General features: G+C 38.7%; 1 pseudogene; it reads right to left on the bottom strand.

Moving 5' to 3' along the window:
- Positions 1-3,915: 3,915 nt before the first annotated feature.
- LOC141267928 (5S ribosomal RNA) lies at positions 3,916-4,035 on the bottom strand (annotated as a pseudogene).
- Positions 4,036-14,748: the final 10,713 nt, after the last annotated feature.

Raw genomic sequence — 14,748 nt, 5'->3', positions numbered from 1 at the left:
TGGACATGACCTCGGCTCATCTGGATGCCGTCACAGCGAGACAGTGAGGAGCGCAAGCATGCCTGCGCTTCTCAGTGTCCGCGGGATGACAGGCTGGATGGCAGCGTTCTGCTGCGATCCAGCCAGTCATCTCGATGTAGCAGAGCTGGAGCTGTCCTGGGAACCATGGAAAGGTAAGGATGATGTTGGTTTATTATTTTATTTTTATTACAGGAGATCGTTGGCTTCAGCTGGAATGGGCGTGACGGTAAGTATGGTTTAATTTAGAACAATAAAGAATTGTGTGTTTATTTCAATTAAAGGACTTTATTCTGGGTGTTTGTGTTTTTTTTAACTTTGAATATGGGGTTAGTAATGGAGGTGTCTTATAGACGCCTCTCCATTACTAACCTGGCCTTGATGTCAGCTGGCATTATAAGCTGACATCAACCCCAGCCCTATTACCCCACTGCCACCGCTACAGGGCAGTGGGAAGAGCGAGGCTAAGTGCCAGAATTGGCGCATCCTATGGATGCGCCATTTCTGGGGCGGCTGACGGCTGGTGTTTCTAGCCTGGGAGGGGGCCAATATTCATGGCACCCTTCCTGAGCTATTAATATCAGTCCCCAGCTGTCTGCCTAGCCTTTGCTAGCTATTAAAATAGGGGGGACCCCACGTCATTTTTTTGGGGGGGTCCCCCATTTTAATAGCTAGTAAAGGCTAAGTATTCAGCTGGGGGCTGATATTAGTAGCCTGGTAAGCTCCGTGGGTATTACCCCCTTCCGAGGCTTCAAACATCTGCCCCAGCCGTCTGCTTAACCTCCGCCAGAGCCTAAAATTATGGGGGATCCCACGCCAATTTTTATTTTAATAAATCCTTTATTTTAACACTAAATGACAAGTACAGTAACCAACACTGTCACTGTACTTATTATAAATGTGACTGACATGTTTCTATCTATCTAATCTATGTGTGATGCTCTATCTTTCTGTTCTAAATTGTCGGGTACCGCTGCTGAATTGCCGGCCGGCTTTTTTAAAGAGACAGTGCATGAAAACACTATTATTTTTTTAAATAAATCCTTTACACTAAATGACAAGTACAGTAAGCAACACTGTCACTGTACTTATTATATATGTGACTGACATGTTTCTATCTATCTAATCTATGTGTGAAGCTCTATTCTTTCTGTTCTAAATTGTCGGGTACAGATGCTGAATTGCCGGCTGGCTTTTTTAAAGAGACGGTGCATGAAAACACTAATATTTTTTTTAATAAATCCTTTACACTAAATGACAAGTGCAGTAACCAACACTGTCACTGTACTTCATATATATGTGACTGACATGTTTCTATCTATCTAATCTATGTGTGATGCTCTATTCCTTCTTGTCTAAATTGTCGGGTACCGGTGTATGCCGCTGCTGAATTTGCCGGCCGGCTTTTTTAAAGAGAGTGTCTTCTGAGCAGTTTGTCAGCTTTTGGACACCTTTGCAGGTGTTTTCTATGTGTTTCTATGTGTTTTTGTTTGCCTGCCATTGGTTTTAACGGTGTTCGACGGTGTTCTAAGGTGTTCGACGAACAGTTCGACGAACAGTTCCTCGAACATCCCGGTGTTCGACGAACCGAACCGAACCCGAACACTACAGGGGTGGCTCAACACTATTTCTTATCACCTGCAACGCTTCAATGAAAGCTGGTGAACAGGTAATACCTGGCATATGTGTCCTGTATATAAAGGAGTGAGTACTGGTTATGGTGCTATATAAAGCAGGAAAGTGTCAAGTTAACCCTTGCTTTACTGACCAAAGACGTCACATCTGTTCCAAAAGTGACACGAGACCAGTGCGGACACACGGAAGATTCCAAAGACGATCCAACGTAAGTCCAGGTGACACTGCACAGATATTAAAGCTACATTTCATCCATGGACTTTGTTTTCTTATCAACTGACACACATGATCTTTCTAATAAAGTGTACAGTTTATGGACTGAACAATAATGAGCACAATTATGGACTGTACAATATCTACATGCTGTAATTTATTTCAAAGGAGTTTTCATCTAAAGACTGTGTTATAAAAGAACCAAGAAGAAGACGAGACGACGACCCGATGACAGCAGATGATGACGATTGAACCCGCGATTGCTTCAATTTAGATATAGGGAAGTATAATTATACATATTAAATGAATATTAGTCACGGCTTACCATAACATGAATTCACATCATTATATAACAATAATCCGATATTGATACTATTATTACTATTACTATTATTATGGAAATTTAATGATATTGCCAAGGAAGAAGGAAAGAAAAAATGATTGATGAATGTATCTTCTTTTGAGATTTTTCAGTTAAAGTCCTTTTATTCTCAAAAAGGGGGAAATGTTCAATGGTTAATTAAGGAAATTCATTTGGAATGTTAATCGATAATCATTTTTCTGAGTTCTATGCCTCAGCCATCGTGTCTAGTTGACATGCGCTATTTGTGTGTGTATTTTTGGTTCACTACCATATGTAGAACAGGTGTCCATACGACTGGCTATAAAAGCCCATGGTACAGAAAGGGGGGGCTCTCTTGCTCTGCCCACCCCAAAAGACACAGAATCTTCATGCTGAGAAGCAGATGACATGTAGGCCTGGACACATGCTGGACAAAGACATGATTTACCAGCCAGGATCCAATTAAAGTTGGGTGAATCTCAACAATTAAACAATTAAGCTAATTATTGACAAATGGACAATTACTTTATAACTAATTATTGTATGTACCTGCTGCAATCTGATTCTTTTTAATGGACAATCCAAGAATAAATAAATACATTTTTTCATAAGAATATCGTGATATTGATACTTTGAGAAGTCCTCAGTAGAAAAAAATAACACAGCAAGAGTATTATTTTACAGTCTCCCATCCAAGTACTAACGAGGCCCAACCCTGCTTAGCTTCCAAGATCAGATGAGATCGGGCGTGTTCAGGGTGGTGTGGCCGTAGGCAGAGACATGCCTCTCACTTGCTGCTTTTCTACTTTGACGTCTGGCTGCCGGCTGCCCTTTCCAGTGCTCAGCAAGACCAGGTCCTTTTGTGCTTTCCCTTCTCTTCAATTTTTTTGCTGGCTTCCTTAAAAGGTCTTGTAGACACAACGCCTTACTCAGAGCCGCTGAGCTCACTGATCGGCTGCAGCGCTGTAGATGGAACGTCAGCTTCACGGCCAATGCCACAGGCCGGGAGCAGAGGCGAGACTCACCGGTAGACCCGGGTAGGGTGAGTAGAGCGCGGTTAGTTGCTTTCTAATAGCCTGCAGCCGGGGATTAACTTTTAATGAAAGGGAACAATCCCTTTGACTGTCTGCAGCGCGCCACACCTAGGAAGCGCACTCTCACACACAAGCCAGCATGCACACGTGCTCGCACGTGACAACACCCCCCATCTGCCTCTACAACCTCTCTGTCACCAAGCGTCAGACTCTCCTGCCTGTTTTATGATTTCAGGGCCCTAGCAGGAATCACCCCCCCCTCCCTAATTCCTTCCGCACCTTCCTTGCACTGAGGTTAGCTCTTTGTCAGCCGTCTGGCTTGGTTACAAAAGATTCTTTACAGAGAAACATGTTACTTCTGCTGGCCCTCGCTAGGCGGCCGGCATCCAAAACCTTCCCTGGGCACCTTCTGAAAGCCTGGCCCCTTCACGGCCCCGGGTGCTTTTAACGCCATCATTTCCACACGGCGAGCTGCGGAGTCAATAAGCACTCCGAGCCGTGACAAGGAGCTCGGTGTCAGGCCTGCGTGAAGGCGGCGGGGTAGCGTACTAAGCTGCCAACTGGCTCAGAGGCCTTGGGGCTTCCATCATCTAAGTTACTTAAGGTCGGTGTCTTGCAAGGCACCGTTCCATGCTAGCCGAGCTGGGCAGTAGGTGGAAACGTCATCAAAATGGTCTACAGCACCCGGTGTTCCCAGGAGGTCTCCCATCCAAGTACTGTCCGAGCCCAGCCCTTCTTTGCTTCCGAGATCATATGAGATCGGGCGTATCCAAGGTGGTATGGCCAGTAGAAGCTGCTTGATCCATCGCCCGGCCAGCTTTTCTCAGAATCGCTTGGTGGCGAGCAATCTGGCCGTGACGGGGCGGGCTCCGAAGGGTCCATGCAAAGTCTGTGCCATCCCTACATTTGTGGTTTGTTTAGCAGTGATTCACCCGCCGCATCAGGTGTCTTCAAAAATGGCTCGGCGCAGGGTCTCCTGCAGGCTAAACCCTTCATCGCGGTAATGTGACAGAAAGAGCAAGCTGGACCCGTAACTTGGGGGCGGAGCGAGACGTCCAGGGGTGAATGAAGGAAGAGGGTGAGATGGTTGCCAGTGACTTTGAGCTGCTCTTCAGGGGGGAGGGTCGTATTGCCTGCAAAGGTCTTCTGCTTGGGTTTACCGGTGGTTGCCTCCAGCCACGCGGGAGACGCTGGTCCTGGTGAAAAGGAGCCTAGCATTAAAAGTAAATAAGCAACAATGCTGGAGGCCCACGGTGATCAGAAGGATGCTGGTATTTTGCAGAGATGAAATAGCGCAAGAGAGAGAGCAAATGAAAAAAAGAAAAGAGAATGAATGTGTGCACTTGTGAAAGGGAATGGAAAAAAGGCATAGAAGAGAGTGCCCCCTGCTGGTGAAAGGAAGGAAGGAAAAAGCAAAAGCCTACAGCACCTGGCATTCCCAGGCGGTCTCTGTTAAATGGTTTATTATGGAAATTCATTTGGAATGTTAATCGATAATCATTTTTCTGAGTTCTATGCCTCAGCCATCGTGTCTAGTTGACATGCGCTATTTGTGTGTGTATTTTTGGTTCACTACCATATGTAGAACAGGTGTCCATACGACTGGCTATAAAAGCCCATGTTACAGAAATGGGGGGCTCTCTTGCTCTGCCCACCCCACAAGACACAGAATCTTCATGATGAGAAGCAGATGACATGTAGGCCTGGACACATGCTGGACAAAGACATGATTTACCAGCCAGGATCCAAGGAAAGATGGGTGAATCTCAACAATTAAGCTAATTATGGACAAATGGACAATTACTTTATAACTAATTATTGTATGTACCTGCTGCAATCTGATTCTTTTTAATGGACAATCCAAGAATAAATAGATACATTTTTTTATAAGAATATCGTGATATTGATACTTTGAGAAATCCTCAGTAGAAAAAAATAATACAGGAAGAGTATTATTTTATAATGATGAGCCAGCCAGTCCTGTTTTTTTGTTTTTTAAATTAAGTAAGTGAATTTCTTCCGTGAACAAGGGGGGAGTCCTGACGAGCTGAACAGCTGTTGTTCACGTGTCAGTAAATTCACTAGTTTGTCACGAGAAGCAGAAAGGACCTACAGACTGAGGAAAGACAGGAAGCAGAGGTACTAACAAGGAACAGAATCACACAGGAAAAGAATCAGACAAACTGAAGACAGGACGTGCTGATAAAGAGAAGCCAAGGAATCTTAAGGTAAGCAAAATATGGATATAATTTCTTCTTTTGTTAAACAAAGTAATATTAATTTCAAAGTTAATGTAGGAGATGACATAGAAGTTTTGTGGCTCAGTTTATACAAAGAATGTGAATTGCAGAATTTACAGTTAACTTCTAAATTGGTAAATAGAGACAAACAGAAATTGAGAAATATTCTACATTTGGTAGATTTTTTTCATAGTCTTGTGTTAGAGATTTCTAAGCAGGAAAATAGTGTATAAGTGTCAGACGGTGATACTGATTCTGACTGTAATGTGGAAAATGAACAAGAAGTAAGACACGTGTATGTAACTGAAGTTGACCTTGGGTCTGACCAAGAGACGGACATACAGAAACCTGACATGGGAGGAGACATGACTGACATACGAGAAACCGACATACTAGGTGATGTGGGAGGAGACGTGAGTGACGTAGGAGGAACGGACGTACAAGAGCCACTAAAAATATCAGAGAATTCTGGAATTACCCAGGCTCAACTCCAAATTAAAATGAGGAAAAATTTGCTGAAATTATACAAAATCATGCCAAAATATGATGTCAAAATCCATGCCTGTAGAAATTCAGAGACATTTGAGAGCTTCTCTGATAAGTTTGATTTATCCAATGAGGAGAGGAATCAATTATTTAAAATATGGATTCCTGTAACATTGTCCAGACGTTTACATTTAATGCCCTGTGAAAATGACTCTCCTAATGGATGGGAAAATGATTCGGACAGATTAAGATATTTGATTTATTGTGTCACAAAGGATTTTCCCAACATAGAAGATCTGCAGAAACTCAGGATTGGTAGGAAGGAATGTACATATACATTCATGTCCATATTTGAGCGGTTGTACAAAGCTCTCATCAAAAATGGAAAAGTACAACATATGATAACAACGTTTGTACAAAAATTCAAATTCCTAAATTCAGTTTCCCAAGTTATGGCATCACAAAAAAATTCATTATTTGAATGTGCGCAGATGCTGGATTTTGTTAGAAAACATGAGAATCGTGAAAAGAAAATAAATCAAGCTAAATTTATAAAACCAGGAAAGGTAAAATCTTACCAAAAGCCAATATCAAACTCTCCTAGACTGAGTCATCCCCATAGTGAACTCTATCAAATACGCCGAAGATTTCATATATGTTATGAGCCATATTAGCCAGTGCAAAGATCCATCTCTCCACAGAATGAGTTAATTCTCAGTCAGAACTGTGATTCTCTAAAAAGGAAAATGGCTGAAACTGATGGACAGAGACAGGTGAGACGACCAACTCACAGTGACGTCATGGAATGTGGACAGAAGAACAGGCAGTTCTCTGAGGTTTTGAAGGATAGAAAAATGTCTTTCCTAAATAGGGCGTTCCTGGAGATATTTGAGAGAGACAGAAGATTTGATTTAGGGAGTGGCTAAGGAAAAACTGCAATTATAATGTTGTATCAAAATGTAATACAATGTCTCAATATTTATTTATAATCTTATACAGTAAAATTGTAGTTACATAGTTTCTAATAGTTCATATATATATATATATATATATATATATATATACACTTGTCTAAGTAGAGATTGCGCATAATTGTATTTATATATACGTTTATAAAATATATATATATATTAATTAATAAATTAGAACTTCATATACATAAATTTAAGTAGCAATATTTTGAATTACATTAGAACCAACCAATATATGTATAAGATATTTAAATAATTCTGTTTCTGTATGAATTTGATATTTAATTTTATTCTCTTATATTTTCTTAGACTTTTCATTCCAAAGCAGGATTTGATCAAAGAACTCTAAAATGGATTTATTTCTTTATTCACACATGATGTGTGACAGCTGCGGCCTTTTAACTTTGAGCTAATAGTATAGGATCCCATTCATTCTATTTTCAACTGATGGAACTTAAGACCGGGCAGCCAGTGAAAAAAGAATCTAAGACAAGAGTTTTTTCAAGTGTCTGAAATTCCAGTGACTTACTCTCATATTATATAATATGTACTTGGGGAATATTCAAAGAAATATAAAGATATTCAATTGATATGGCAATGCGCATTAATAAATTGGGATACAACAATTTTGGGTTAAATATATATATATATATATATATATATATATATAAAACTTCATATGTGGAATGTTTGAGTTGAACAGATCTGTGAATGTCAGAGTGAAGGTGACAGATGAGTAAATCAGCAGCTGCTAAGGTGATTGATGTGACAGAGGCCTCGTATGTTTGTTTGTTTGAAAAAAAAAAATGTTTCTTTATGTGAAGGTACAAAAATATATTTAATTCTGAGGAAATTATAATATATAATTAGGTATTATCTACATATATATTTCTATATTTCTTTAATAATTATTATTTCTTGATTCAACTAATAGTGGATAAGGGCAACCACACATCAAAATGGTTTACAAAGCAAATTTATATTTAGAATAATTTTCCACATGATAATATTCTTGAATAACTATAATATTATTTTTAATGGTTACCTAAATAGGTACACACCTCTCTTTATTCAAATCTATGCTACTCATGGATATGAAATTTATGCACAATATTTCTAGAAGAATAATTATTTTTAATTTGGTTCTGATATATACATAAATTTTATAAAATAATATTTTTGGTATTAAGGGGGAAAATGTGTTTTTGATCCTGATTACATAATCACTTTTGATCAATACTTATTTTCCACACATTTTAATAAAGAAGAAATAATAATAAGGTACTATGGTATAATTAAGAAGGGTATTACATGCAAAGTTGCATAATTTAATATTTTTTGGTGGTACAAGGTTATGACAAATATGAAATCATCCAGATAATGGAGATATAAGGGTATTTTTTATGGAGAATATAATTACTCTGCATTTGTCATTAAAATTTAAAGGCCTTATTTTTATTTTTATTCTTATTTTTACTCTTAATTTTATTTTTCATTTTTAAAATTTTATTCTTACTTTATAGTTCTTATTTTTCTATTTTTTCATTTTTTAATTCTCATTTGATTTTATTTGAGTTCAATATCTCAATTGAGAAAACACATTAATATTTAATAAAGTAATGTCTAATACAAGAGTATTGCTTCATTAAATATATATTGCTAAGGTCAAAAATGTTTACATTTTCTGAGTAAACACAACAATTCATTCATTCATTTATTCATTCATTCATTCATTCATACATTCATATATTTATTCATTTTGGTTCAGGAGTATACATTCTTTGATATTATTGGTTTAATAAAGATATAAAAACTTGTTTTTTCAAAATACACTGACACCTATGGGTTGGAAAAGGTAATTACACCTATGACATAAAAATGTTCTATCATATGGAGAACTTGATTGATAATGAATTATTATCTATTATTGTTTATTATTCCAAACATAATTTATTTTAATATTTTGATAATAATTAGATGGATATTACTGATTGCTATGGTACGCTGTGATATTATAGGTTATGAAAAACTGCCAGATTTGGTATCAGATTAGGGAATGAAGACTTCAATCAAGACATCGCAATTATGAATTCTATCTTAATAAAGACTTTTAATTTTTATAAATCAAAGAGATTTTCAAAAGTTACAAGAAGAAGCAACTGATATCCGGACGTCTCAGAAGGTAACAGGTGTGAATGCTGAGTGTTATAATAGACTGTGTCCATTACATACAATACAATTCACACCACTGATCACCAGGACGGCAGAGGACGATGATCCTATATGTACTGTGTTGTGTTCAAGTTTCATCACGTTCCAGTGGTTTCTTATCACCTGCAACGCTTCAATGAAAGCTGGTGAACAGGTAATACCTGGCATATGTGTCCTGTATATAAAGGACTGAGTACTGGTTATGGTGCTATATAAAGCAGCAAAGTGTCAAGTTAACCCTTGCTTTACTGACCAAAGACGTCACATCTGTTCCAAAATTGACACGAGACCAGTGCGGACACACGGAAGATTCCAAAGACGATCCAACGTAAGTCCAGGTGACACTGCACAGATATTAAAGCAATATTTCATCCATGGACTTTGTTTTCTTATCAACTGACACACATGATCTTTCTAATAAAGAGTACAGTTTATGGACTGAACAATAATGAACACAATTATGGACTGTACAATATCTACATGCTGTAATTTATTTCAAAGGAGTTTTCATCTAAAGACTGTGTTATAAAAGAACCAAGAAGAAGACGAGACGACGACCCGATGACAACAGATGATGACGATTGAACCCGCGATTGCTTCAATTTAGATATAGGGAAGTATAATTATACATATTAAATGAATATTAGTCACGGCTTACCATAACATGAATTCACATCATTATATAGCAATAATCCGATATTGATACTATTATTACTATTATTATTATTATGGAAATTTAATGATATTGCCAAGGAAGAAGGAAAGAAAAAATGATTGATGAATGTATCTTCTTTTGAGAAATTTCAGTTAAAGTCCTTTTATTCTCAAAAAAGGGGGAAATGTTAAATGGTTAATTATGGATATTCATTTGGAATGTTAATCGATAATCATTTTTCTGAGTTCTATGCCTCAGCCATCGTGTCTAGTTGACATGCGCTATTTGTGTGTGTATTTTTGGTTCACTACCATATGTAGAACAGGTGTCCATACTACTGGCTATAAAAGCCCATGGTACAGAATGGGGGGGCTCTCTTGCTCTGCCCACCCCACAAGACACAGAATCTTCATACTGAGAAGCAGATGACATGTAGGCCTGGACACATGCTGGACAAAGACATGATTTACCAGCCAGGATCCAAGGAAAGATTGGTGAATCTCAACAATTTAGCTAATTATGGACAAATGGACAATTACTTTATTACTAATTATTGTATGTACCTGCTGCAATCTGATTCTTTTTAATGGACAATCCAAGAATAAATAGATACATTTTTTATAAGAATATCGTGATATTGATACTTTGAGAAGTCCTCAGTAGAAAAAAATAATATAGGAAGAGTATTATTTTACAATGGTGAGCCAGCCAGTCCTGTTTTTTTGCTTTTTAAATTAAGTAAGTGAATTTCTTCCGTGAACAAGGGGTGAGTCCTGACGAGCTGAACAGCTGTTGTTCACTTGTCAGTATATTCACTAGTTTTTCACGAGAAGCAGAAAGGACCTACAGACTGAGGAAAGACAGGAAGCAGAGGTACTAACTAGGAACAGAATCACACAGGAAAAGAATCAGACGAACTGAAGACAGGACGTGCTGATAAAGAGAAGCCAAGGAATCTTAAGGTAAGCAAAATATGGATATAATTTTTTCTTTTGCTAAACAAAGTAATATTAATTTCAAAGTTAATGTAGGAGATGACATAGAAGTTTTGTGGCTCAGTTTATACAAAGAATGTGAATTGCAGAATTTACAGTTAACTTCTAAATTGGTAAATAGAGACAAACAGAAATTGAGAAATATTCTACATTTGGTAGATTTTTTTCATAGTCTTGTGTTAGAGATTTCTAAGCAGGAAAATAGTGTAGAAGTGTCAGACGGTGATACTGATTCTGACTGTAATGTGGAAAATGAACAAGAAGTAAGACACGTGTCTATAACTGAAGGTGACCTTGGGTCTGACCAAGAGACGGACATACAGAAACCTGACATGGGAGGAGACATGACTGACATACGAGAAACCGACATACTAGGTGATGTGGGAGGAGACGTGAGTGACGTAGGAGGAACGGACGTACAAGAGCCACTAAAAATATCAGAGAATTCTGGAATTACCCAGGCTCAACTCCAAATTAAAATGAGGAAAAATTTGCTGAAATTATACAAAATCATGCCAAAATATGATGTCAAAATCCATGCCTGTAGAAATTCAGAGACATTTGATAAATTCTCTGATAAGTTTGATTTATCCAATGAGGAGAGGAATCAATTATTTTAAATATGGATTCCTGTGACATTGTCCAGACGTTTACATTTAATGCCCTGTGAAAATGACTCTCCTAATGGATGGGAAAATGATTCGGACAGATTAAGATATTTGATTTATTGTGTCACAAAGGATTTTCCCAACATAGAAGATCTGCAGAAACTAAGGATTGGTAGGAAGGAATGTACATATACATTCATGTCCATATTTGAACGGTTGTACAAAGCTCTCATCAAAAATGGAAAAGTACAACATATGATAACAACTTTTGTACAAAAATTCAAATTCCTAAATTCAGTTTCCCAAGTTATGGCATCACTAAAAAAATTAATTATTTGAATGTGCGCAGATGCTGGATTCTGTTAGAAAACATGAGAATCGTGAAAAGAAAATAAATCAAGCTAAATTTATAAAACCAGGAAAGGTAAAATCTTACCAAAAGCCAATATCAAACTCTCCTAGACTGAGTCATCCCCATAGTGAACTCTATCAAATACGCAGAAGATTTCATATATGTTATAAGTCATATCAGCCAGTGCAAAGATCCATCTCTCCACAGAATGAGTTAATTCTCAGTCAGAACTGTGATTCTCTAAAAAGGAAAATGGCTGAAACTGATGGACAGAGACAGGTGAGACGACCAACTCACAGTGACGTCATGGAATGTGGACAGAAGAACAGGCAGTTCTCTGAGGTTTTGAAGGATAGAAAAATGTCTTTCCTAAATAGGGCGTTCCTGGAGATATTTGAGAGAGACAGAAGATTTGGTTTAGGGAGTGGCTAAGGAAAAACTGTAATTATAATGTTGTATCAAAATGTAATACAATGTCTCAATATTTATTTATAATCTTATACAGTAAATTGTAGTTACATAGTTTCTAATAGTTCATATATATATATATATATATACACTTGTCTAAGTAGAGATTGCGTATAATTGTATTTATATATACATTTATAAAATATATATATATATATTAATTAATAAATTAGAACTTCATATATATAAATTTAAGTAGCAATATTTTGAATTACATTAGAACCAACCAATATATGTATAAGATATTTAAATAATTCTGTTTCTGTATGAATTTGATATTTAATTTTATTTTCTTATATTTCCTTAGAGTTTTCATTCCAAAGCAGGATTTGATCAGAGAACTCTAAAATGGATTTATTTCTTTATTCACACAGGAAGTGAAAAAATTGCATGATTTTATGTGTATAACATTTTAAAATAATAACAATATATCTAGTTGAACTATAATATATATGTAATACTTATTAATTCTTTTGTGTTGCTAATATTTTCTGTGCATGAAGTGTTCGTGCAAATTAAAGTAGCTTTACAGCATGACGTGTGACAGCTGCGGCCTTTGAACTTTGAGCTAATAGTATAGGATCCCATTCATTCTATTTTCAACTGATGTAACTTAAGACCGGGCAGCCAGTGAAAAAAGAATCTATGACAAGAGTTTTTTCAAGTGTCTGAAATTCCAGTGACTTACTCTCATATTATATAATATGTACTTGGGGAATATTCAAAGAAATATAAAGATATTCAATTGATATGGCAATGCGCGTTAATAAATTGGGATACAACAATTTTGGGTTAAATATATATATATATATATCTAAAACTTCATATGTGGAATGTTTGAGTTGAACAGATCTGTGAATGTCAGAGTGAAGGTGACAGATGAGTAAATCAGCAGCTGCTAAGTGTGATTGATGTGACAGAGGCCTCGTATGTTTGTATGTTTGAAAAAAAAAAATGTTTCTTTATGTGAAGGTACAAAATTATATTTATTCTGAGGAAATTATAATACATAATTAGGTATTACAGTGCCTACAAGTAGTATTCAACCCCCTGCAGATTTAGGTGGTTGACACATGCGGAATTAACTTGGCATTGTGACATTTGTACTGTAGATCAGCCTGGAAGTGGGAAATGCACTGCAGCAACTTTTTTTTTGTTTTTTTGGTTTTTTAAAACGTTAAAAGTTAATTCAGAGTGTCATTTATTATTCAACCCCTCAAACCACAAGAATTCTGTTTGGTCCCCCTAAAGTATTAAGAAGTAGTTCAGGCACCAAGAATAATGAGCTTCACATGTGTGGATTAAAGATCTCTTTTGCCAGCCTTTTCTGACTATTTAAGACCCTCCCCAAACTTGTGAACAGCACTCAGACATGGTCAACATGGGAAAGACAAAAGAGCATTCCAAGGCCATCAGAGACAAGATCGTGAAGGGTCACAAGGCTGGCAAGGGGTGCAAAACCCTTTCCAAGGAGTTGGGCCTACCTGTCTCCACTGTTGGGAGCATCATCCGTAAGTGGAAGGCTTATGGAACTACTGTTAGTCTTCCACGGCCTGGACAGCCTTTGAAAGTGTCCTCCCGTGCCGAGGCCAGGCTTGTCCGAAGAGTCAAGGCTGTAGCGCCGGCGTCCCTGCCCTCTGCTAGGCAAGGACGCTGTTCCCCTCACCTCTCTGCTCCGTGCCCGGCGTCCTCCTCCCGCTCTGCTGGCAGCGCGCGCTCCTTCCCGGCCACTGTGCTTAGGGCGCGCGCGCTCTCCCTCCCTCTTAAAGGGGCCGCGCGCGCCATCCTAAGGAGTCCCCGGCCAATGGCCGGAGGACTTCACCATATATAAGGCACCTCCTCCAAAATGGAGGTGCCCGAGCAATGTTGTTGCACTGTTCACTACTCTGCTTCAGCCCTCAGGTCCCGTTGCCAGTTACCTGCCAGATACCTGCCAGATTCCTGCCAGCTTGCTGTCTTATTCCTCCCTGATATTCTGCTACCTGCCTGCTAGCCTGAGGTCCGACGGTCTGCCTTACTACTCCTGTCAGGCTGTCTAAGGACCAGCTTGCCCGCTCACCTGGGAGCGCACATCAACTACCTGCCTGCTTGCCTGAGGTCCGACGGTCTGCCTTCCAACTCTTGTCAGTCTGTCTATGGACCAGCTTGCCGGCTCACCTGGGAGCGCACATCTGCTACCTGCCTGCTAGCCTACCTGGAGGCTCTGCCGTCACGTGCTGTGACCACCTGCCTGTCCAGTGACTCCTGCCGGCTCACCTGGGAGCGCTCATCTGCTGCCTGTCTGCTAGCCTACCTGGAGGCTCTGCCGTCACGTGCTGTGACCACCCGCCTGTCCAGAGACTTCTGCCCGCTCACCTGGGAGCGCTCATCTGCCGCCTGTCTGTTGGTCTTCCTGGAGGCTCCGCTGTCACATGCTGTGACCACCCGTTTATCCAGAGACTCTCGCCTGCTCACCTGGGAGCTCACGTCTACCATCAGCCGCCACAGGTCGTACCAACCCTTTACCCAGAGACTGCCCC

Source organism: Phyllobates terribilis, unplaced genomic scaffold (assembly GCF_046119375.1).
Source record: "Phyllobates terribilis strain yellow unplaced genomic scaffold, ASM4611937v1 Scaffold_4__5_contigs__length_816908805, whole genome shotgun sequence".
NCBI classification, from domain to species: domain Eukaryota; kingdom Metazoa; phylum Chordata; class Amphibia; order Anura; family Dendrobatidae; genus Phyllobates; species Phyllobates terribilis.
This window is presented reverse-complemented; position numbering and strand designations above follow the sequence as displayed.